Below are 26,690 nucleotides of genomic sequence, written 5' to 3'. Positions count from 1 at the left end.
GTTTAGAGATCATACATGCGAGTGCCAGCTGCTTAGTATATGAATCAATTATGTCAATTATATCATGCCATCCTATATACTTAGACAACATGTATGTGAACTATTTCATCCCAACCTATTTTAGAAAGACATCATATAATTTTGTCATGTCATCCTGTTTAGGTACTCATCATATGTTGAATTATGCCATTATATCCTGTTAAGTTATCCATCATATATCTGAAACTGTGTCATGCTATCCTGTTTAGTTAGGCATCATATATGTGAAATTGTGTCATGTTGTCCTGTTTGGTTAGACAACATATATGTGAATTACCACATCTGCCTATCATACAATGTCTGTACGTTCAATTTCTTTTCTTGTTTATCAGCCATTTGAATTGGAGGGGGTGATGGCACTATCTAAGGGAGCAAAAACCTGTTCTTCACAGAAGACAGTGCTACCCGTTGATGCAAATAGAACCATGGTTGTACTGGCCCACAAACTAGCCCCACCACACATAATCGAGACTCTTCCAGATTGCACACTTACACCGTTGGGCAGAGAACCAGCTACAACCCATCTAACCGCAACCCCAGCGGATAGTAACCCACTTATAGTTGACAAAGCACCATGTCCACCACAGAGTACCCCCACACGAGCAGTTTATAAAGCTACTTCAGTGCCCAAAGCACGAAGACCACCACAGCTAACCCAAACTCCACGTTTAAAGCAGAAGAGCAACTGTTCTCAGGTCAGATTCCGTAGCTATGGTCCATACTCCTTTGCTGTTGCATCACTGTATTTACTCATACCAACTACTTTCGAATTTGAAGGATCCAATTGAAACTCCAATGGCGCAACAGGTATGTTTTAAACCTATTTCTTTAACTTGATTGCTGTTCTAACTTCTTGCTCTATGTTGATTTCAGTTTAAGTTGTATAAACAGTTATGTTCTCATGTGATGCACATTACAAGTGCTGCCAATGCTGCGTAGTTTCTCACACTTATATTCTCTCTATGCTGCAGTGTCTTAAAAATATATGAGTTGAACTGTGTCTCTATCTTGATTAGGGAACATAAACTAGAATGATATGGACAATACAGTGACCATAGTACATAGATATATGTTTGTTTCATGCTGTTATCCTGTCCACCTTACTACTGAACCGGTTTACCAAAATGAGTTTCATATACTACAAGCTAAACCTGTGAAGTGTCTGCTTGTTTCTCTTGGAGTATGCAAACAGAATATTGGAGAAGTGCACCCCACTATGCAATGGTAGAGAAAGTAATGCAGATAAGGTTCAAGATAGTGAGACAACCCTGTTGTTCTCCAAGAAAGGTGATAAAACGATCTTGTAGACAGTGAGAAAACCCCACAATCCTGCGTTGATGTAGTGTTCAAGTTACTGGCCAGTACCGCTGGCACAAGCTCTTCGAACTCGCTGCCTGAATCACTTCGGCTTCTTCAGTCTCAGCTACAAGCTGAAAGGCATCAGTCAGCTGTCCTGCGGCAAGAAGCCGAAGGACTGAGGAAGTCCCTGCAGAATTCATATGCGTACTTTCTTGTGCAACAACAAGCGCTGGAGGATTTAAGCGCCAAACAAGAGAAAGTTAATAAGCTTGCTAAGCATCTTGCCAGCATTATGGGTACCCAGGATATTGTTTCTTGAACTCTTCTGAAGTAGTTTCAGTTCTGGACTTGTTTTGCTGCGGCGTTTATATGCTGCTTTGTTCCCTATATTTGCACTGGTGGCGAACTTTGATGCCCAGTGGATGTAATATGTGTAATAGCCGTGATAGCCTAGCATAAGTTGCTTGCTTATTTATTTCCTTGTTGTCTTGTTTATTTGTTTGCTTGTAGTCAGTGCAGTTATTTTTCCGCGGTTTGCTAGTGGCTGCAATAACCTATTTTTTAAAACTAGGCCACAATAACCATGGGCTAATATTTACTGTAGTGACACTGGGCCTCCTACGGGCCATAGAAACAGTGGGCCTTCTACGGGCCGTAGAAACAGTAGGCCTTCTACGGGCCGTAGAAACAATGGGCCTTCTACGGGCCGTAGAAACAGTAGGCCTTCTACGGGCCGTAGAAACAATGGGCCTTCTACGGGCCGTAGAAACAATGGGCCTTCTATGGGCCGTATCATCAATGGGCCTTATACGGGCCGTATGATCGATTGGCCAAACATGGGCCAATAACAGGCCGCATTATGGTCATAAACGGGCTAGAGTTGGAATCGTCCGTTCATGGGCCGACCATAACGGGCCATCGTTAATAGGCCGTATTTGATGACGCTATGAAAACGGCCCAACGTATTAACGGACCACAAACGGGCCGACTGTAACCACAGGCTGAATTTGGCCCACAAGCAGAAAATGACAGTAATGGGCCGTAAGTAAACGAATGCTGGAAATGAGCCCAAGAATAAATGGGCTTTGAGAAGGCCGAAAGATAACATGGGCTGGAAACGGCCCAACGGAATAACGGGCCGTTAATGGGTATAAAGTGATACACTGTTCATTACGGGCCAGTTTCACCACGGGCCGTTAATGGATGTAAAGTGATACACTGTTCATTACGGGCCAGTTTCACCACGGGCCGTTAATAGGCCAAGAGTTACATAGGGCATCATATGGGCCGAAAGACGTCATGGGCCATACATGGGCCAGAAATGAAAACGGGCTGGAATCATATTGGTCGGCCCAGATGACGCTACTGGGCCTAATTCGGATAGGGCGTAACGGGCCTTGGGTTAGCGGGCTGTAAATGGGCTATATGCGAACAGGCCGTTAACAGGCTTTCCGTGGGCCGGCCCGCCACCTTTTGACCAAGTCAAACGGGCCGGCCTTTTCACAGGAATGGGCCTCTGTTGGGCCGTGCCACGTGTCGACGTATCATTGGCGCCTTCTGTCCAATGAGTGGATGACATCTGTCCCAACGATGAGCCGACACATGTTTCCTCCAGCCAATGATGATTTTACACGTGGAAAATCCCCATTGGTCGGGGCTGTTAATGGGTTATTGGATCCAAAACCCGACCCGATAGCTTAACGCGTTCCGTTATGGTGGATGCCACGTGTCGGTCACCCTTGACGAAAGCACTTCTGTGACGCGCGATTTATCGTCATGGAAGTGCACACTTCCGTGATGATAATTTTGGTAATGTCATGGAACACTTCTACGACAGCACAGGTATGACTATCTTGATTCTGTCATAAAATCATCATGGATGTACATGCATGACAAAAAAAGCGACCTACAGTGATAAACACGTATCATCACGGAAGTGTATTTTTTTGTAGTGGTAGCTGTAGTCGTTGCTGCCCTGCTCGCCTTCGTCGCTCGCCTCCAGCATCGGGCAACCATGGCCAAAGGCTCGGCCTTCTTGCTCTGGTTCAAAAGGAGCCAGACGTCCATCTCAATACACACACACACTCTCTAGCGCAGTGGTTGACCACGCATGCCCGCATCGGGGAGACCCGGGTTCGATCCCGGCGGGCGCGGTTTAAGTCACCATTGTTTTTGCAAGCAAGTCTGAGTATGACAGGGTGGCCCCACCTTCCATACATACAGCCCCTTGTCCCTTTTCTTTCATTCTTCCAACAAAATTCCATTTCTGGAAAGTCCTTTCTTTCCATTTCCGGCAAGTCCATTTCTGGACATTTCCTAGGAGGGAAACATGCCATTTCTGTCATATTCTAGTTAGGGCAATTTTTAACTTATTGCACTTGTGATGATTTTTCCACAGCAACCCCAACATATTATATATGTTTTTGGGGTAGAAAAATCCCACCAATCCACTGGTGGTATTATTTCTGCATTTGAGCAAGTTCATGAACCTGTCATTTTACATCATGTTGCTGTTTTGTCTTTTATGTGTATATTCATGGAAATATGCTATGAGGTTGCTTTGCACATGGATAGGTTTATTTTCATGTATAATTCATGCTAGGATTTGTCCCATTCCATGAAATGCCTGGTAGTGAGTTAATCAGGCTTGTAAAGATGCCATGTTGAATCTGTTTCTGCTATGTCTAGCATTTTCACTAAGTCTGTAAAACTGTTATCTTTTGCATTATTGCCATGCTGTTTTAGTCATTCTGTAGTGGTTTATAGCTTTATCTCAGTGTTCATGTTTTGTAGAGAATCTCATGTAAATCACTGCCATGTATTTTGTTCACATGTTTGGGTGATGTAGCATATTTATACTTTGCATCCAAGTGGCCATGTTGCTGTTTTAAGCAGTTTTGCGTCATATCTTGTTTTGCTTGTCATTTGCAAACCGTGTATCCGTTTCCGGCGATCCTTATATCGATTTTGATTGAAATCAACTCATCTATCCAGCGGCATACTTGGTTTGCCAAGTTGATGCCTTTTCCAACCTTTTTCCCTCCGGAGTACCCATATGCATTGCACATCATATCTTGCATTCCATGCCATGTCTTGCATCATGTTCCTTGTGCATTGCACCGTGATTGATTGTTGTTCCGTTGCTTGTGTTCTTGCTTTGGGTAGATCCAGGAGACGAGTCCGTGAATGAGGAACCTGTTGAGAACTCTTACGAGGATCAAGCTTTTGACAACTCTGAGAACTTTGCAGGCAAGATGACCATACCCTCGAAATCACTTCTATCTTTGCTTGCTAGTTGTTCGCTCTATTGCTATGCCGTGCTACCTACCACTGGCTATATCATGCCTCCCATATTGCCATGTCAAGCCTCTAACCCACCTTTCCTAGCAAACCGTTGTTTGGCTATGTTACCGCATTTGCTCAGCCCCTCTTATAGCGTTGCTAGTTGCAGGTGGAGATGAAATTGGTTCCATGTTGGAACATGGATATTTTGGGATATCACAATATCTCTTATTTACTTTAATGCATCTATATACTTGGTAAAGGGTGGAAGGCTCGGCCTTATGCCTGGTGTTTTGTTCCACTCTTGCCGCCCTAGTTTCCGTCATACCGGTGTTATGTTCCTTGATTTTGCGTTCCCTACGCGGTTGGGGATTTATGGGACCCCCTTGACAGTTCGCTTTGAATAAAACTCCTCCAGCAAGGCCCAACCTTGGTTTTACTTTTGCCTACCTAAGCCTTTTCCCTCGGGTTTTCGCGAGCCCGAGGGTCATCTTTATTTACCCCCCCGGGTCAGTGCTCCTCAGAGTGTTGGTCCGAACCGAGTTGACTGCGGGGCCACCTCGGGGAAACTTGAGGCCTGGTTACTCGTAGGATGTCTCATCCGGTGTGCCCTGAGAAAGAGATATGTGCAGCTCCTATCGGGATTTGTCGGCACAGTCGGGTGGTCTTGCTGGTCTTGTTTTACCATTGTCGGAACGTCTTGTAACCGGGATTCCGAGCCTGATCGGGTCTTCCCGGGAGAAGGAATATCCTTCGTTGACCGTGAGAGCTTGTGATGGGCTAAGTTGGGACACCCCTGCAGGGTATTATCTTTCGAAAGCCGTGCCCACGGTTATGTGGCAGATGGGAATTTGTTAATGTCCGGTTGTAGAGAACTTGACACTTGACTTAATTAAAATGCATCAACCGCGTGTGTAGCCGTGATGGTCTCTTTTCGGTAGAGTCCTGGAAGTGAACACGGTTTGGGTTATGTATGAACGTAAGTAGCTTCAGGATCACTTCTTGATCACTTCTAGCTTCTCGACCGTTGCGTTGCTTCTCTTCTCGCTCTTATTTGCGTATGTTGGCCACCATATTTTCTTAGTGCTTGCTGTAGCTCCACCTCATTACCCCTTTCCTACCCATAAGCTTAAATAGTCTTGATCTTGCGGGTGTGAGATTGCTGAGTCATCGTGACTCACAGATTCTACCAAAACAGTTGCAGGTGCCGACGATACTAGTGCAGGTGATGCAACCGAACTCAAGTGGGAGTTCAATGAGGACCTTGGTCGTTAGTATGTTTTGTTTCCTGATGATCAGTAGTGGAGCCCAGTTGGGACGATCGGGGATCTAGCATTTGGGGTTATCTTCTTTTCATTTGGATTTGACCGTAGTCGGTCTATGTGTGTATTTTGAATGATGTATGTTTCATTTATGTATTGTGTGAAGTGGCGATTGTAAGCCAACTCTCTTTATCCCATTCTTGTTCATTACATGGGATTGTGTGAAGATGACCCTTCTTGCGACAAAACCACCATGCGGTTATGCCTCCAAGTTGTGCCTCGACACGTGGGAGATATAGCCGCATCGTGGGCGTTACAAGTTGGTAATCAGAGCCATCCCCGCCTTAGGAGCCCCCTGATTGATCGAATCGCTGGCATTGTTGAGTCTAGAAAAAAATGTTTTGAGTCTTAGGATTATATATATCGGAGAGTAGGATTCTTTTTACTCCTCAGTCCCTTCGTCGCTCTGGTGAGGCCCCCTGATGTAGAAGTTTTGACTCTCCTCTCCTCAAATTTCACGAATTTTTTTAGGATCACGAGGGTATCTTGGAATCGTTCCGATGGTTTTGTGATGAGAACATTGTTCTTGGTGCCTCCTGACATTTAGGGGTTGTGGCAGTGTCCCGGGGAGTTGAGGTCCGAGGTGTTGTCGTCACAATTTTATCGTTGCAGTTCTGGAATACCTAAGTTCGCCGACATCGAAAATCTCTTTTATGCAGTTGTTGGTGAGATCACCTCGACGCCACCCAGTACTAGGGCGGGAGTTCGGGAGTATTGCCATAACTTGTATAACGGATGCTTTTCGAAGGTTGAGGTACACGATTTCCGGAGTTTTCTTGGTTATGTGTTGACGGATGGATAGAGCTGGATCTAGGGATTGTTAGTTTGGGTGAGATATATTGCGTCCCCTGTATCCCCAACACCTGATTGCATAACCAGAAAGTTTCGGGAAGTTATAGGTGGGATTCAAGTAGCTCTTAGCATTTCTTCCCGCAGATATTTGGTTTGTGATTGGGTAATCCTTACCACTTATTTGTTCCAGTCGTACCATTGTATTTCTTTCATCAATCTCTTATCAAGTGGCTTCTCACCGTAATGGACGTGTGATGTTAGCTTTGGAATTCATTCGTTCATCCTTGTTCGAATATTTATTGTGAAGACTATATGTTGCAATTTCTATCCGTCGATTTAACTTGTCTATCTGTCTATCAAGATGCTAATGGATGCCACCCTCTTCAGGATGGCTCCGCCAACGCGTCAGAATCCGGAACGCAATGATGGGAGTCAGGTGAACCCTCCGCACCTCCTCCGCCTCTGGAGGCATGGCAAGCTGTCATGGCAGCCACCAACGCCAATGCTCAGATGCTTTTGCAACTCTTGCAAGAGTGCAACCAAGGCCAAGGCAACCAAGGGAATCAAGGTCAAGGGCAGTTCAACAATCAGCCTCACTTCGCTACCCTCAACCAGTTCCTTGCAAATCAGCCGAAGTCTTTCAGCTACTGTGCCGAGGCCACTGGCGCCGATGATTGGCTCATGGACATCAACAAGCATTTTGAATGTAGCAATGTCAGGCCTGAGGACTTTGTCAAGTTTGCTTCGTTTCAACTCAAGGATCAAGCTGCCGAGTGGTATCAACAATACAAAGATTCCAGAGGAGGTCGTGTGATTACCTGGGATGATTTCCGCCGAGACTTCAAAGCTCACCACATTCCACAAAGTGTTGTTGAGAGTAAGCGTGAGGAGTTCCACAATCTCAAGCAAGGCAGCATGTCTGTGTATCAATACAATATCCAGTTCCAGAAACTCGCTCGCTTCGCTAAACAAGACGTCCCTGATGAGAAGAGCATGATTTATCAATTCAGAGGTGGCCTCAGAGAAGATCTGCAATTAGCTCTCGTGCTTTTTGAGCCGACCAAGTATGATGAATTCTACAATATGGCGCTGAAACAAGAAGCTGCTCAGCTCAAGTGTGAGGCTTCTAAGAAGAGAGTCAGGGATGCAGTTCAGTCTTCTTCTTCCTCACTAGTGGCAGCTAAGCAACATAACTTCTGGTTGCCTCCTCCTCCTCCGTTTCGTCAGCCTTACCAGCAGAAGAACAAAGGCGGCCATGGATCTTCCCACCCACCCAACCCAGGCTATCAGAACAAGTCTCAGACTCAAGCTCCAAGGTCAAATGCTCCTTATCATCGTCCGTTCTCAGAGGTGACTTGCAACAAATATCAGCAAAAATGTCACTATGCGAACAAGTGCTTCAACCAAAGGCGCCTTCCGCCTCCTCCTCCTGTGAGATCTTCAAGCAATGCAGTGGTCAAGCATAATCCCAAGCATGCTAAGGTGAATATGATGAACACAACTCAGGCAGAGGATTCTTCAGATGTGATCATGGGTAACCTTTTAGTTAACTCCATTCCTGCAAAAGTCCTATTTTATACTGGTGCATCGCATTCTTTCATGTCATACCCATTTGCATCGGAGCACAATGTTGACACAGTGATTTTTTCCAAAGTTATGCAAGTTGTTTCTCTGGGAAAGCTTATGACTTCTAGTTTGGTTGCTCCCGATGTATCTATCAACTTGGGCAACTATAAATTTCTAGCTTCTCCAATTGTTCTTGGTGACTCTGATATTGATCTAATTCTCGGCATGGACTGGCTTTCTAAGCACAAAGCTCAACTTGATTGTGCAGCCAGAGAAATTCAATTGACACACTCTTCTGAGGATGTGATCATCTATGCCGCTCGTGATGAGACCATTTGATTATTCTCTCTCAATGAGAAGGGCGAGCTAGACGCAATCTCTCAGATTCCAGTCGTTTGTGAGTACCAAGATGTCTTTCCAGAAGAGCTTCCGGGAATGCCTCCTCACCGGCCAGTCGAGTTCGTTATCAATCTTGAGCCCGGTACAGAACCCGTTTGCAAGCGTCCATACAAGCTTGGACCCAAGGAGCTGAAGGATTGAAGAAACAGCTCGATGAACAAGAGCGTCTGGGTCTGATCAAACCGAGTTCATCTCCATGGGGTTGTGGAGTTCTTTTTGTCCAGAAGAAGGATGGCACGGACCGACTTTGCGTCGATTACTGTCCATTGAACAAGAAGACTATCAAGAACAAGTACCCACTTCCCAACATCAATGAGCTATTCGAGCAACTTGAAGGTGCTAAAGTATTCTCCAAGCTTGACCTTCGTATGGGTTATCATCAGATTCGCATTCGCGAACAAGATATTCCCAAGACAGCATTCAGAACAAGTTTTGGTTCTTATGAATATACTGTCATGTCTTTCGGCCTTGTCAATGCTCCTCCAACATTCTCTCGAATGATGAACTTCATCTTCAACCCCTACACAAATGAATTCGTCCTGGTGTATCTCGATGATATCTTGGTCTTCTCCAAGAATAAGAAGGATCATGCCAAACATTTGCGATTGGTGCTCGACAAGCTCAGAGAGTATCAATTCTATGCAAAGTTTTCCAAATGTGAGTTCTAGCTTGATGAAGTTTTTTACCTTGGTCATATCATCTCTGCCAAGGGCATCGTTGTAAATCCCGAGATGGTGTCTGCAATTGTGAATTGGGAACCTCCTCAGAATGTCAAGCAGCTTCGCAGTTTTCTTGGACTTGCAAGCTATTGCCGAAGATTCGTTGAGAATTTCTCTAAGACTGCAAAGCCTCTTTCCAACCTCCTCCAGAAGCATGTGAAGTATGTCTGGACTCCTGAGTGTGACGTTGCTTTCAACACCCTCAAAGAGAAGCTTGTCTCAGCTCCTGTCTTAACCCCTCCTGACGAGTCCAAGCCATTCGAAGTGTTATGTGATGCTTCTCTTCAAGGTCTCGGTGCTGTGTTAATGCAAGAGAAGAAAGTTGTGGCTTATACCTCTCGTCAGTTGAAGCCCAATGAAAGGAACTACCCCACTCACGATCTTGAGTTGGCGGCAGTTGTCCATGCATTAATAACATGGAGACATCTCTTGTTGGGAAGGAAGGTGGACATCTTCACAGATCACAAGAGTCTCAAGTACATCTTCACTCAGCCCAACCTCAACCTCAGACAAACTCGATGGGTCGAAATGATTCAAGAGTACAATCCAAGTATTGAATATACTCCAGGCAAGGCCAATGTCATTGCAGATGCTTTGAGTAGGAAGGCTTACAGCAACAGCTTAATTCTCAAGCCCTTCCAACCGGACCTTTGTGAAGCTTTCCACAAACTCAATCTCCAAGTTGTTCCTCAAGGTTTTCTTGCCAACCTTCAAGTCACTCCAACTTTGGAAGACCAAATTCGTGAGGCACAACTCCTTGACCCCATGGTGAAGAAGGTAAAACATGGGATTGCCAAGGGTCTTTCCAAATACAAGTGCTATCGCATTGATGACAGAGACACTTTATTCTTCGAGGAGCGGATTGTGGTTCCTAAAGGTGGTCTAAGGAAGGTCATTATGAACGAAGCGCACAATTCTCTTCTTTCCATTCATCCTGGAAGTACGAACATGTACCATGACCTCAAGCAGTCGTATTGGTGGATTCGAATGAAGCGAGAAATTGCTCAATTCGTGAATGAATGTGACATCTGCAGAAGGGTGAAAGCAGAACACCAACGACCAGATGGTCTCCTCCAACCTCTTGCTATTCTAGAATGGAAGTTTGATCATATTGAAATTGACTTCGTTACTGGATTTCCTAAGTCCAAGCGTGGAAATGATGCTATCTTCGTTGTCATTGACAAGCTTACCAAAGTGGCTCATTTCCTTCCAATCAAAGAATCTATCACAGCAGCTCAGTTGGTAGAGCTATACACCTCTAGAATTGTCTCCTTGCATAGTATTCCGCAATTGATCTCTTCAGACCGTGGAAGCATTTTCACCTCTAAGTTCTAGGACTCCTTCCAGAAAGCCATGGACACCAACATTCGCTTCAGCATAGCTTTCCATCCTCAAACAAGTGGCAAGTCGAGCGAGTCAATCAAATCCTCGAAGACATGCTCAGGGCTTGTGTCATCTCTTTCGGTATGAAGTGGGAAGATTGTCTCCCATATGCCGAGTTCTCCTACAATAACAGCTTCCAAGCAAGTGCGGGCAAGGCCCCATTTGAAATTCTCTATGGCAGGAAGTGCCGTACTCCTCTCAATTGGTCAGAGACTGGTGAACGCCAACTGCTTGGCAACGACTTAATCACAGAAGCTGAAGAAATGTGTAAAGTCATCCGTGAAAATCTCAAAGCCGCGCAATCACGCCAGAAGAGTAACTATGATAGCAAGCACGGTGACTTGGCTTTCGAGATCGGAGACCATGTCTACCTCCGCGTCTCTCCAATGAAAGGCACTCGTCGCTTCGGTATCAAAGGGAAGCTTGCCCCGAGATATGTGGGTCCTTTCAAGATCATTGGCAAAAGAGGCGACCCCGCCTATCAACTTGAGCTTCCCTTCAACTTCGCAAATATGCACGATGTGTTCCACGTGTCACAGCTTCGCAAGTGCTTCAAGACGCCTCAGCGCACTATCAACTTCGAAGAGATTGACCTCCAAGAAGATATGTCTTATTATGAGCACCCCGTTGCTATTCTTGAAGAAACCGAGCGCAAGACTCGCAACAAGTCAATCAAATTCCTGAAAGTGAAGTGGTCACACCATTCCGACCGAGAAGCCACCTGGGAGCGCGAGGATCACCTCCGTTCTGAATATCCTGAGTTCTTCCAGTCCTAGATCTCGAGACGAGATCCTCTTGTAGTGGAGGAGAGTTGTAACACCCCAGATGTAAAAACTTCCATATTTGGCAATATATCCATGTTGATCTCCATCCAATTCCATTCGGGGTTCCATCTTTTGGTCTCATTTTGTTTTGTTATGTTGTTCTACTCTTTTCATTGCCATGCTTTCCTTGTCATGTTGCACTTGTGCTTCTTGTCATATTCCTTTTAGCCATCATATGTTTGCATCATGTGCATATCATGTTGTGTTGTGCTTATGTCTACTTGCATTTCCATGATATGCATGCATGATATGTTGTTGCATGTTCTATGTGTGATCCATGCATCACCACCTTCATGCATCACCACCTCTCCTTCTCTTTCTTTCTTTTGCGAGTTCCATTTTACCCTCCTCCATTAATGTTCAACTTTCCCTCAATATTCTATCACCATGTGAGTTACCTCTCTGCCAAGTTTCACCCATTTTGGAGTTGGTTTGGTTGGGGTAAAAAATGCTTCAAGTTTGAACCTAATTCAAACATGGAATATTTTTCTTCCTCTAAAAATGTCCAAACCAGTTTTATCAAATAGAGTATAATTCCAGGGGAATGTGGATATTCTTATTCCTGCCAAATTCTTCCCCTACGTCCCTGTACTTTTCCTTTTCTACAATTGTGAATTTAGATTTGCAGATTAAGAAGAAAAGGGAAAGCCCTCCCAGTGCAGCCCACCTGGGCCTCTTCCCTCCCGAACCGGCCCAGCCAGCTTCACGCAGCCCAGCTAGCCCACAAGCGACAGGAGCTTCCTCCTCTGTACGGCAGAGCATCCAGCGACTCCGCGTCGGCAACCTCGGTGATTTGACGGCCGGAGAGACCACTAGGCACCTATATATCTTGTCCAAACCCTAACCTGGCCTCCCCTCGACCGTTTTAGACCCTCTCCTTCCCTCGCCGCCGCCAGGTAAGGCTAGCCACGCCAATGCCGTCGCCCTGCCCACCATGCTCCGGCCGAGCTTGAGCTCGAGCTCGGAGTAGCTCGTCGCCGCGCCTCCGACCCCATCGGCCACCGTGGAGAGGAACTCCAAGTACCTCTCCGTCTCCTACCTCGACGCACCCGACGCCACGGCCCCTGGATCTACCTCCCCATCGTCCTCTGCTTCCATCTTCTTCTCGGTCAGGACCGCGCCAAGGTTCAGAGGTCGACCGCATCGCCGTAGGCTCGTCTTTATCACCGTCTTCTTGTCCTAGGGTAAGGAGGTATACCCGGTTTCCTCAATCCTCCTTCTCAATGCTGGATGATCCCCGTAGGAGATGCTAGGATCGCGCCTTCGCCATGATCTCGATGCTCCGGAGAAGCCTGAATTTTGATGTAGTTGCTATTCTACCATAGTGTGCCCGAGTGTTCCCCGCTCTGGATCCCCTCTGTCGCGCCCACGGCTTGCATGCCCCGCTTCGCCGCGTCTCCTGCTGTAGCTCTCCCGCGTCCGCGTCGCTCGCTGCCTCGCCGGCGCCATCGTGGCCATGGCCGCAAGCTCGGCGAGCTCCTGCTCACACGCACACCCACACATGCGCGCACAGCTCCGCATGCATGCACCGCACACGCACGCCATTCCCGCATGCCACAGCCACCATGGCAGCACGGCAAGCTTGTGCATTGCCTCTACCAGCTCTCGTCCACGTACACACGCAGCTTGCGTTCCGCGAGCTCGTGCTCGAGCGTTTGCTCGCGCACCCCCACACCCGCACTCCCTTGCACATCCCGCAAGCTCGCCGCTATACTGTAGCTGTAGTCGTTGCTGCCCTGCTCGCCTTCGTCGCTTGCCTCCAGCATCGGGCAACCATGGCCAAAGGCTCGGCCTTCTTGCTCTGGTTCAAAAGGAGCCAGGCGCCCATCTCAATACACACACACACTCTCTAGCGCAGTGGTTGACCACGCATGCCCGCACCGGGGAGACCCGGGTTCGATCCCGGCGGGCGCGGTTTAAATCACCATTGTTTTTGCAAGCAAGTCTGAGTATGACAGGGTGGCCCCACCTGCCATACATACAGCCCCTTGTCCCTTTTCTTTTATTCTTCCAGCGAAATTCCATTTCTGGAAAGTCCTCTCTTTCCATTTCCGGCAAGTCCATTTCTGGACATTTCCTAGGAGGGAAACATGCCATTTCTGTCATATTCTAGTTAGGGCAGTTTTCAACTTATTGCACTTGTGATGATTTTTCCACAGCAACCCCAACATATTATATATGACAGGGTGGCCCCACCTGCCATACATACAGCCCCTTGTCCCTTTTCTTTTATTCTTCCAGCGAAATTCCATTTCTGGAAAGTCCTCTCTTTCCATTTCCGGCAAGTCCATTTCTGGACATTTCCTAGGAGGGAAACATGCCATTTCTATCATATTCTAGTTAGGGTAGTTTTTAACTTATTGCACTTGTGATGATTTTTCCACAGCAACCCCGACATATCATATATGTTTTTGGGGTAGAAAAATCCCACCAATCCAGTGGTGGCATTATTTTCTGCATTTGAGCAAGTTCATGAACATGTCATTTTACATCATGTTGCTGTTTTGTCTTTTATGTGTATATTCATGCAAATATGCTATGAGGTTGCTTTGCACATGGATAGCTTCATTTTCATGTATACTTCATGCTAGAATTTGTCCCATGCCATGAAATGCCAGTTAGTGAGTTAATCAAGCTTGTAAAGATGCCATGTTGAATCTGTTTCTGCTATGTCTAGCATTTTCACTGTATGTAAAACTGTTATCCTTTGCATTATTGCCATGCTGTTTTAGTCATGATCTAGTGGTTTATAGCTTTAGCTCGGTGTTCATCTTTTGTAGAGCATCTCCTGTACATCACTTCCATGTATTTTGTTCACATGTTTGGGTGTTGTAGCATATTTATACTTTGCATCCAAATGGCCATGTTGCTGTTTTAAGCAGTTTTGCATCATATCTTGTTTTGCTTGTCATTTGCAAACCGTGTATCCGTTTCCGGCGATCCTTACACTACTGGAATTACCTTATTTGTCGTCTGCCAATTATTTGCCATCTGCTGGCTGACGGCAAAGAAGGTCTTTGCCGTCCGCTTACATAAAACGGACGACAAAGAACTGGCTGATGGCAAAGAAGGTCTTTGCCATCAGCCAGTTCTTTGCCGTCCGCTAGCGGACGGCAAAGAATCTTTGCTGTCAGCTAGCGGATGGCAAAGAGAGAGATGGGCCCCACTAACGAGCTACTTACAAAAAACCTAACGGCCCCCTCTCGGTCCAAATCGAGGAGGCCGGCCGGCCGGCGCCCGCCACCACCTCGACCCCCGGCCCCGGCCAACACCTCGCCGGCCCCTGCCTCATCCCCCGTCACCCCTGCCGGCCTCCGCGCCTCGTCCCCCATCGCGCGCCGTCCGCCTCTGCCACGCCACCGGAGCCCGCCTCCGCGCGCCGCCCGGCTTCGCCCGCCCCCGCTCGCCGCCGGCCTCCTCTGCAAGCCGCCCGGCCTCGCCCGCCTCCGCCTACGCTGCTCTCTGGCTCCCTCTCTCAGCGCGCCTCCGAGCACCAGCAACCACCCGCCTCCGAGCCCCAGCAGCCGAGCCGCGGGCCTTCATCTTTGGTGCTCTCCTTTGCAGCCCGCCTCCGCATGCCGCGGGCCTCCACCTCCGCTGCTCTTCTCTGCCGGCGATGGGGCTTGGCGCTGACGGAGTTGGTGCGGTCCAATGGATCTAGCGCTCGGACGAGGGTGGCGAGCTCCGATGCGGCGGCGGACGGCTTGAGCTCCTCGGGTGTCCATGGTGGTGTCGGTGTGCTCCTGTCCATGGAGAAAGGAAGGAGAAGGCAGAGGGGCGCGGCTGCTGGTTGTTGCTGCTCTAGCGAGCATGGCATAGGGGATGGTTGCAGGGAGGCGCGTTCGTCCAGATCAAGCACCTGTACTGTAACGCAGTGTAATCCATTCGTGTGCAATCTGTTTGTCTTGTTAAACAGAGTAGTTTTGTTTTGGATCAGCAAGCTATATGATGGATAGTTTTGTCCTGTGAAATCCGTTCGTTCGTTGTTGATTCTTGAAACAGTAGTGTTGATGGATACTGTGGTGTTCATCCTTAGTTCGTTCCTCGTCGCCTCTGCACTTGGACTATTTGTTCATTTTTTTTTCAATAAAAAATTTCTTCGCCATCTGTAATGTTTCTGGCTGACGGCAAACAAAGAGTCTGTGGCAGACGGCAAAGGCTGCCGTTAGCCGCCTAATGGACTAACAACACATTTATTGCTGTCGGCTTTCTTTGCCGTCAGCCGCTGATGGCAAAGGCCCCTTTGCCGTCCGCTTCAGAAAGCAGACGTCAAAGAAGCTCTTTACCGTAGCCTACTTTGCCGGAGCCTTTTGCCGTCCGTGGCAGACGGCAAAGGCCTTTGCCGTCCGCCATCCTTGCCTTTGCCGTCTGCCGTGGCAGATGGCAAAGTAGCTGATTCCTGTAGTGTTATATCGATTTCGACCGAAATCAACTCATCTATCCAGCGGCATACTTGGTTTGCCAAGTTGATGCCTTGTCCAACCTTTTTCCCTCCAGAGTACCCATATGCATTGCACATCATATCTTGCATTCCATGCCATGTCTTGCATCATGTTGCTTGTGCATTGCACCGTGATTGATTGTTGTTCCGTTGCCTGTGTTCTTGCTTTGGGTAGAGCCGGAAGACGAGCCCGTGAACGAGGAACCTGTTGAGAACGCTTACGAGGATCAAGCTTTCGACATCTCTGAGAACTTTGCAGGCAAGATGACCATACCCTCGAAATCACTTCTATATTTGCTTGCTAGTTGTTCGCTCTATTGCTATGCCGCGCTACCTACCACTAACTATATCATGCCTCCCGTATTCCCATGTCAAGCCTCTAACCCACCTTTCCTAGAAAACCGTTGTTTGGCCTTATGCCTCGTGTTTTGTTCCACTCTTGCCGCCCTAGTTTCCGTCATACCGGTGTTATGTTCCTTGATTTTGCGTTCCTGACGCGGTTGTTGATTTATGGGACCCCTTTGACAGTTCGCTTTGAATAAAACTCCTCCAGCAAGGCCCAACCTTGGCTTTACTTTTGCCTACCTAAGCCTTTTCCCTTGGGTTTTCGCGAGCCCAAGGGTCATCTTTATTTACCCCCCGGGTCAGTGCTCCTCTGAGTGTTGGTCCGAACCGAGTAGACTACGGGGCCACCTCGGGGAAACTTGAGGCCTGGTTTTACTCGTAGGATGTCTCATCCGGTGTGCCCTGAGAACGAGATATGTGCAGCTCCTATCGGGATTTGTCGGCACAGTCGGGTGGTTTTGCTGGTCTTGTTTTACCATTATCGAAACGTCTTGTAACCGGGATTCCGAGCATGATCGGGTCTTCCTGGGAGAAGGAATATCCTTCGTTGACCGTGAGAGCTTGTGATGGGCTAAGTTGGGACACCCCTGCAGGGTATTATCTTTCGAAAGCCGTGCCCGCGGTTATGTGGCAGATGGGAATTTGTTAATGTCCGGTTGTAGAGAACATGACACTTGACTTAATTAAAATGCATCAACCGCGTGTGTAGCCGTGATGGTCTCTTTTCGGCGGAGTCCGGGAAGTGAACACGGTTTGGGTTATGTATGAACGTAAGTAGCTTCAGGATCACTTCTTGATCACTTCTAGCTTCTCGACCGTTGCGTTGCTTCTCTTCTCGCTCTTATTTGCGTATGTTAGCCACCATATTGCTTAGTGCTTGCTGCAGCTCCACCTCATTACCCCTTTCCTACCCATAAGCTTAAATAGTCTTGATCTCGCGGGTGTGAGATTGCTGAGTCCTCATGACTCACAGATTCTACCAAAACAGTTGCAGGTGCCGACGATACCAGTGCAGGTGATGCAACCGAACTCAAGTGGGAGTTCGACGAGGACCTTGGTCGTTACTATGTTTCGTTTCCTGATGATTAGTAGTGGAGCCCAGTTGGGACGATCTGGGATCTAGCATTTGGGGTTATCTTCTTTTCATTTGGATTTGACCGTAGTCGGTCTATGTGTGTATTTTGAATGATGTATGTTTAATTTATGTAGTGTGTGAAGTGGCGATTGTAAGCCAACTCTCTTTATCCCATTCTTGTTCATTACATGGGATTGTGTGAAGATGACCCTTCTTGCGACAAAACTACCATGCGGTTATGCCTCCAAGTCGTGCCTCGACACATGGGAGATATAGCCGCATCATGGGCGTTACACTGTGGCAACCCCTTTTGTCTATAAAAGGAGGCCCGAGGCGTCCAGGAGAAGGATTTGGATCTTTTGGGCTACACATGCACCGTAGCTAGCTCAAGAACTCAAGAACACTCAAATACATACACCAAAGCAGGACTAGGGTATTATGCATCTTTGCGGCCCAAACCTGGGTAAACGATCCTTGTGCTGACCGCCAGACCTGCTCTTTGCACAACCCCGCGCCCGCCAACCGTAGAAGGGATCCCAGTGATCCCATAGGTGTCGTTCCCACCGACAGGAGCCCACAGCAGCGTCACCACCAGAGCCTTTGGCAGGCGAAGACCACCTTTTGTCAGGATAACTTGTACTAGTTGTCTCCCTTCAAAATTGGCCGTTGTGGGAGCCCTTCCCGCCTAACATTTGGGAAGAGGACCATGGCCTCTATAAATAGGACTAGCCACCACCCTATTAGGGGAGGGATCATTCAAACCATCCTTGCACACACAAGCTCACCGAGCTCAAGAACACCTCTCCTCATGAGGCTGTTTATCCCTTGTACTTGTTCATCCTCAGCCTACAAGGCAATCCACCACACCAAAGTGGAGTAGGGTATTACACCACGACGGTGGCCCGAACTAGTATAAACTCTCGTGTCTCTTGTTCCTTGGGTTCCCCAGTGTTCGAACCTCAAGGGTTTGCCGGAACCCATAATCCGACAACATGTACATTTTTCTAGCCATTTTGGTGCACTGGAGCATGTATTTGTCTTTTGTATTTGAATTATGTACATTAAATGCCAATAAAACTCAATTAATGAATAAAAAAGGTCAAACGAACCCTGAATAATTTCAAAGTTCAGCATGAATCTCCCATTGTTCCATGTTGCATGTAGAAGAAAATACAAGGCTAGAAGAGGGAGCGATTATCGTTTCGCCCACAAGGGGACACGTTTCCCTATCAAAACCATGAGGGTTCTTGCGACAGGCTCCGGTTTGTAAGAGGTTTGTAATAAAATTGGCCCAAATTGGACAATGTTTTTACCACGACATATATGTGCCATGACATGACACCATGCCACCTTTGATGACTTTCTGGTGAGTTTTGGATTTATGGGGATTTAAAAACCGAGATTCCAAATGTTTGAGGACGAGCCAGGATGCCGGTATGGTTGTAATTCATTCCCGTTCCTGGCATGGGACCTAAACATGCACCCAAGGACACATGTATAATTTTTCTAGCCATTTTGGTGAACTGGAGCATGTATTTGTAGTTCAGATTTGAATTATGGACATTAAATGCCTAGGAAACTCAATTAGTGTATAAAAATTCAAACGAACCCTCAATAAGTATGAATTTCGGCACAGATATCCTATCGTTCCATGCTGCTCGTAGAAGAAAATACAAGGTGAAAAGAGGCAGTGATTGTCGTTTCGCCCACAAGGGGGACACATTTCCCTATAGGAACCATGAGGCTTCTTTGAGAGAAGCTCCGGTTTGTAAGAGGTTTGTAATAAAGCTTGGCCCAAATTGGATAGTGTTTTACCACAACATATATGTGCCATGACGTGACACCATACCAACTTTCATGACTTCCTGGTGAGTTTTGGATTTATGGGGATTTAAAAACCGAGATTCCAAATGTTTGAGGACGAGACGGGACGCCGGTACGGTTGTAATTCATTCGCATTCCTAGCATGGGACCTAAACATGCACCCAAGGACACATGTATAATTTTTCTAGCCATTTTGGTGAACTTGAGCATGTATTTGCAGTTCAGATTTGAATTATGGACATTAAATGCCTAGGAAACTCAATTAGTGTATAAAAAGGCCAAACGAACCCTGAATAAGTTTAAATTTTAGCACGGATATCTTGTCGTTCCATGTTGCTCGTAGAAGAAAATACAAGGCGAAAAGAGGCAGTGATTATCTTTCGCCCCCAAGGGGGACACGTTTCCCTATTGGAACCAGGAGGCTTCTTTGAGAGAAGCTCCGGTTTGTAAGAGGCTTGTAATAAAACTTGCGCCAAAATGGAAAAAAAACTTCAACATATATGTGCCATGTCGTGACACCATGCCAAGTTTCATGATTTTTGGGTGAGTTTTGGAATTACGGGGATTTAAAAACAGAGATTCTTCTCACGAAATGTTTTCAAATAGCACACTGTTCACTCACGAAAGCCGTGTGCCTACCAAACCGTGGCCGATGCCCCCCTGCTGCACGCGCGATCTGAGTCGTGTGTTCTGATTGGCCAGAACCCAAACACCACGGATCATAGTGGTTGCTCCCAGATCGAACGGCAATCCTCATCCCTTTCGACGGCACATGCAATATATGGGTAAGCACTGTGCGCATGCATCGTGCTAGCTCACGCTTCCTTCTCTACTAAGTTTTCTATATTGATGTTGTTATATATCCAAACACACTACCATTTCCCGCCACTCCTCTCATCAGTTTCCCGCCTCTTCTCCCATCGTTTTCCCGCTACCAGTGTCAGTCCTCATTGAAGGCTAGGCGGCGACACACCGGCCATGTAAATATCGCACACAGTTTCTAAAAGCACAAATGTGTGTGATAGGAGGGAGTAGGTCCCATAGGGTGACCAGCGTGAAATGCCTCAAAGGCAAGGAGGCAATTCCTATCAGCAAGGGGCGACTCCCCATCCGCTAGCCTAGTCGAATAGAACGCAGAAGTTAAGCGTGCTCGGGCTGGAGTAGTCTAAGGATGGGTGACCCGGTGGGAAGTTGCATATCTCAAGCTTCATTTAAACACTATGACACGGTCATTATAGAGATAAATATCTCTATAGTGACCTGTCATGGTGATTATATAAACCTTGGGATCCTTGTTTTGCTAATTTGTAGACTATGTTTTTATTGGTTACTTTTTGCTCTAAAAAATTAAAGAATGATTGACTCTATAGTGACCTGTCATGGCGATTATATAATCCTTTTTCAGGTCGCATGCAGGGTATAGGGGGCCGGGTGTTCTGATCGAGCATGTCTCCCTTCAGCGGTTTATAGACGCCACACATATCTGTGGGCTCCCCGAGGTATATATATTATCCTTGACCGATAACGGGGGCCCCCACACAATCTACACCTTTGACCCAACAACGAGAAGGGTTTGACCATGATGGGTTCCTATTGCTATGTGTGCCATGTTAGACCAAATAAAGTTTGAGCGCATGCATTGGACGACCCCCTGTCGCCGCCTCGAAGTTGGGGAAACCGACATCGTACGTATTGAACCAGGCTTGGGGTCGGGTACAGTGTTCGGTTTGTAATATAGTTGGTGGCCCATCGAAGTTGTGCATTCGGGATTTAAACACATCACACACCATCGTACCCATACATATTTTCGGGCCACATGCAATGTATACAGGGTCTTCTGATCGACCACGTATCCCTTGTGCGGTTTTTTGTGACGACACACATATCTATGGGCTCCCCGAGTGTATATATATAATCCCTTTGACCGATAATGAGGGGTATGTGTTGGCCATGAATGGATTTCTCCTAGTTCGTGTTAGGGCCAGTCACCGTCACATGTCATTCAACCAAAGCTCGAGCTCATGCGTTGTCGGGATTCCCTCCCACATGCTCGGATTGCTGGGTTCGACATACACCATACCCTGCGTATCTCGTCCTTAACTACCTGGCCTTCATAGTCGTTGTCTGTATTGAGAGGTAGGCACCACATCTAAATTGTACATTATTCTATATTGAAAACACACATCACCCCTTCCAACGTACATCATTTTGGGGCACATGCAAGAGGTGCTGGTTTTGTGGTCCCTCTCGTGCGATTTTTATGATGGTTCAATCTATTGGCCCAAGCGGTTTATCGACAACAATAGTTGTCGTTTGACCAAACGATAGATTCACTGGTTCGTCTTATGGTAGGTCATGGCGACATGCATGTATGACCAAAGTATCATTACGTGCATCTGCCCCGCTGACACGAAGTGGGAGGTGGGTCAAGCACCCTAGCTAGCTATGACATTATGTCATTATAGATATATCCAAGGGTGCTTTCGGGTTTGCGAGGCAGGTGCCACCAAAGTTGTGCACTGTGTATTTAAAGTTTTAAACATCACACCCTATATTCCTACATATATTTGGCCACTTCCAGGTGGTTCTTGACTTCTGGCCCCTCTCATCGATCTTCGACGACGCACCCAACCGTGGGCCCGCACGGTCAAAGTTGTGCATTGGAATTTTGAACATCACAGACCACCATTTTTACTCATATATATTTGGGCCACATGCTGGTGTGGCTGTCTTTTGACCCTCTCTGACATTTTTTTTGCTGCAAAGACTCTGATGACGCTCAACGGACACGGGTATAATGTCTTAACCGTGTGCGATGCAAGTTCGCTGTGAATGACAACGACTGCGCAAGCGCGAGTAAAGGTGGAGGTACTGGCTCAACCGTGTGCGATGCAAGTGTGCTGTAAAATCACCATGACTGCGCAAGCGCGAGCAAAGGTGGAGTACTGGCTTAACCGTGTGCGATGCAAGTGCGCTGTAAAATCACCACTTGCGCATGCTAAAGGCGGGTAGTTTATTTAGATTGAATTCCATGTCTACATCTAAAAATTAGGATGAAACGTGTGCGATAGACCAGGTAGCTAGAAATCTGAAAACAAACTACCCGCCTTGAGCGTTGCAAAAATCGGCGGTTCCGCCACTTTTCCTTATTATCATACACGCATATTCTTATTGGACCGTGTGCGATCTTGGGTACTCCCTCCCCACATTAATCCTTTACCCAAATTTTAGTAGCCGTTGTACTTCAACCGTCTCCCACACTTCTCCAGCATCGACCTTATAGTAAAATTGCAGTAGCCCAGGTATTTAAATCGACGCCCTCCCTCGTCCACCACCATCTCCACCCACCATTACTAAAATTTTCAGTAGCCACGGCGTATCCTCAAACACCAGCCCCTCCACAGTCCCCCACCTCCCCCCTCAAACCCTAGCTCACCACCTCCGCCAACCCCTGTCGGTCTGCCTGTTCCTCCTAGCTTAGATAATAAAGTTCAGGTTACCCAGCGATTCCCATACCGTCGCCCCACTCCCCTCAGTTTTGAGATGAGGCCTGCGGTGTCCCTCCCCGCCAGGTCCACATCCCCTGCTCCAGAATGTCGCAGCCTAAGCTTGACCACGTATCCCGGGGAGCCCGACGAGCATTCGGCCAAGAAGAGGTCTATCATGGCCTCTCCGGCAGACGTTGGCGAGGTGGCCGCCATTCGCCCCGACCTGTCGATCATGGAGCAACACATCACCACGGAAGCCGGCGAAGACGTTGACTACATTGCCATGCCGAAGGCTTCATGTCAGCTTGCTAGCATATTACTGTATCTCGGGAAAGCTGGCGACAACATCAAGCTCGTCGACAGCGACGGCTTCACGCGGGCAATGTCACATGTTTAGTGGTCCATCCCCAACCCCTCTGGTTCAACCGCCGTCGATCTCTTCGATGGCCCTGCCACTAATCTCCTCTGCCAAGTGGTCATGGATTTGCGATCCTTGTATGCCATCGAGCCCATTTGTCATTTTGAAGGACATGTTCTACGGCGACGGCTTGGGATCCTCGATTGCCAAGTCAGGTCTCATCGACCACGACCATGACCATGAGGAGGGCACCCACAAAGGTTCTTCCAAGGTGAAACAACCCATCTGTGACATCCGAGAGCGCACCATGGGTCCGTCCTCTTCCAACTGGAAGGATCCCGTCCATGACATGTGAGGCAACATCCTATCAGCAAATCTTACCTCTTCTAGCTTGCCAAACCGTACCCTTTGTTGTAGTAGCACTTGTCGTGTGGTGCTTTAACTGTGTCGTGTTTAATTATTTCAGTGATGCAAAAATGTCTTGTTCAATAGGGATATGTGATGTTTTAAGTATGAATTGTCCACTTCAGTTTCACGAATGGCTATATTTGGTTGTTTATAGTGTGTAGATGCCTTGTTTATCTATTCTTGGTTGTTAGGTTGGTTGCAGTGAGCATTTTTTCAGTTATCAAGCAGATGCCTTGTTTATATGTATTTGGTTCTTAGGTTGGTTGCAGTGAGCATTTGTCCAGTTATCAAGCAGATGCCTTGTTTATCTGTATTTGGTTGTTAGGTTGGTTGGAGTGAGCATCTGTCCAGTTTTCAAGCAGATGCCTTGTTTATCTGTATTTTCTTGTTAGGTTGGTTGCAGTGAGCATTTGTACGGTTTTCAAGCATATGCCATGTTTATCTGTATTTGCTTGTTAGGTTGGTCGAAGTGAGACTCTATCCAGTTTTCAATGGCTATATTTGGTTGTTATACTGATCATTTATGCCTTGTTTATTTCATTCATTCACAATGTGATGTTCATTATGTGCAAGTCAGAACTGTGCCGCTCGACTGCATCAATACCAGTTTGAATGGCTATATTTGGTTCCAGTTATGCCTGGTGTAGTTAACACATGCCCTTTATTTCAATTTTACACATTTATCCAGTGTGATGTTTAAGCATTACCTACGTTCTATTCATTTTCAACAATACTAGTTTGAATTGCAATATTTGATGGCTGTTAAGCCTGTTGTCGGTAACATTGCCTTCCCTTTTATATCTGCTTTAACACCATGCTGAAACCAACATTCAAGCTATCATTTGGAGATGATGTTATTGACCTTTGCTATATTTGTTTGATGTTAAGGTCGTTGTACTTATCATGCCTTTCCACTACTTATGCAGGATAACAACAAGAGTGGCCACCATTTTCCGTCGAGGTTAGTTTCATCCCTCGGCTTGTAGCCCCCCTCCCCGTCGTTCCATAATGTAGTGCATATAGATTCAGGCCTGGACACTTGTTAGCTTCTAATATTGACTTGTTGCTTGTAGATGCCCTTGGCAAGGATCCACGCATCGACCCTTTTTGCGTATGGGGCAATGAGATATTCATGAACAAGCATCAAGTGAGGAAACTGATAAGGATTCTTAGCAAAAAGATACGAATGATGGCAAGAAAATTATTTGTTTATGCTCTAGCCAACACAATAGTGAGCTGTAGGATGGTAACTACAAACTCTGGAGCCTTCTCTTTTTACTACCCATAATGAGTTGTTAGACAACAATGTGTGAATCTTTTTCGTTCACAGTGGTTCCCGAGGCAGTTCACTCAAGATTACCTTGCAAAGTACATGATTGGTGGACATGCAATGAAGGTTAAAGTATTTCATCCAGACTACAATGAACATCGAGAAGTCCTAATGAAGACAGTGAAGGATGGACGGGCAGCCATCACAAGGGGTTGGCCTAGAGTCGTGCGCGCATTACGCATGGAGGAGGGCACAATATGGGCATTCCGCTTCACCTTCTCCAGTAACCAGAATGTCTTTCGCCTCTCTCTTTACAGTCTTTAGTACAACTGCGGTTCATCATTCTTTACTTGGTGCTTCTGTAGTTCTTCAGTATATGTACCTGTGCATCGAATTATGCATTCACGGTTGAACCTATATTTGTAATAAACATGGTTGGATATGAAAGAAGTGATTGCCTACTTTCAAATTCAAAACATGTGATTTTTAAATTAGGGATTAATTAGGGATTATACTACACACGGTTTGCGAAAGCGAAACGTATGCGATAGATGTGGAGATCAGACACGTTTCTAGGATCCACTACGTGTGCGATCGATCTCTACTGCACACACGATCAACCAAGAAAAAACATGTGTGATTAACAGTAGCATCGCACATAGTTCTTTCTTATTAAATGTCTGCGATAGTCACCTTATCACACACGCTTCGCAATTATAGACTGTTCGTGATGTTGTGCGCATCGCGAACGTTTGGTCATAGAAGAACGCATGCGATAGGTCGATCATCCGACGCGGGTACGATGGATAAATCGTGTGGGATGTACTCAAGCTTCACATACAGTTTTATAGTGACAACTGTTTGCACTCTTACATCGAACCGCACACAGTCAAGGAAAAGTAAATGTGTGTGATTGTCTACTTCTATAATCGTGAACTATTTGTGATGGGTCACGCATCATAAACGTAGCACCCCATAATACTGACTGCGATGGCAATGTGACCACGAACGAGTAGGGAGTACTGTATATGCATCAAGGCTCCCTAGCCCCGACGGTTTCTGGGTCGTGTGGGAAGGCCCCCCTATCGCAGGCACTCACTTGGCGATGGTTCAGAACGCCATCACAGAAAGGGGTTAAAAACCGTTTGTATAGCACCTCGCTGTACCAGTGCATGATGCTGTGGTAGAAGGCGAGCCAGATGGCCCAAATCAAGTGCTCCGTTGTGCCATTCTACGGTTCCACACAGATAGGTGCGGCAATGTCCTTGGAAGCGATAGTAGTGCATCGCCCTTGCACCCACTTCTACATGGCACTGACGTCGTCCATGGCCACAACAACATCTTCGGCGCCATCGTCTTCCCCCGTGGTGTCGACCTCTAAGCCTGCAGGTACATACCAACATTGGTCTGGGTTTAGAGAAATATACCGCGGAAGGGATCGACAAAGGAAATGAAAAATACATGAATCCTTTATTTGTTTGAGAGGCCTTCATGGAAAAAATTGACCTCGGTGATGAGCTTGTTGCTAGTATTTAGGAAGACGTCTTGCGAGAAGGATGTCTTGCAGAGTATGACCGGCGCGTCTCTGGTCGAATGAGGTATTTAAATGCCAAAATGGTCCCTCAATGCCTTCATCTTTTACTCTCAGATTTGTTTAATGGAGAAGTGAAAGAGACATGAGATAGTGGGGATACGAATAGAGGAATGGTTCGTAAGTGTCAAGGGGAAAAAAGAAAAGTGATGACATGCATCAGGATTCAGCAGGAAAAAACGGTAGTGGGATGTGTTATTTGTAACGGAACTAATGATATGACATACGTGCTGAGGTGGACTCTATGCATGTTGAAATAATTGCT

This window comes from Aegilops tauschii, chromosome 3, assembly GCF_002575655.3.
Source record: "Aegilops tauschii subsp. strangulata cultivar AL8/78 chromosome 3, Aet v6.0, whole genome shotgun sequence".
NCBI classification, from domain to species: domain Eukaryota; kingdom Viridiplantae; phylum Streptophyta; class Magnoliopsida; order Poales; family Poaceae; genus Aegilops; species Aegilops tauschii.
This window is presented reverse-complemented; position numbering follows the sequence as displayed.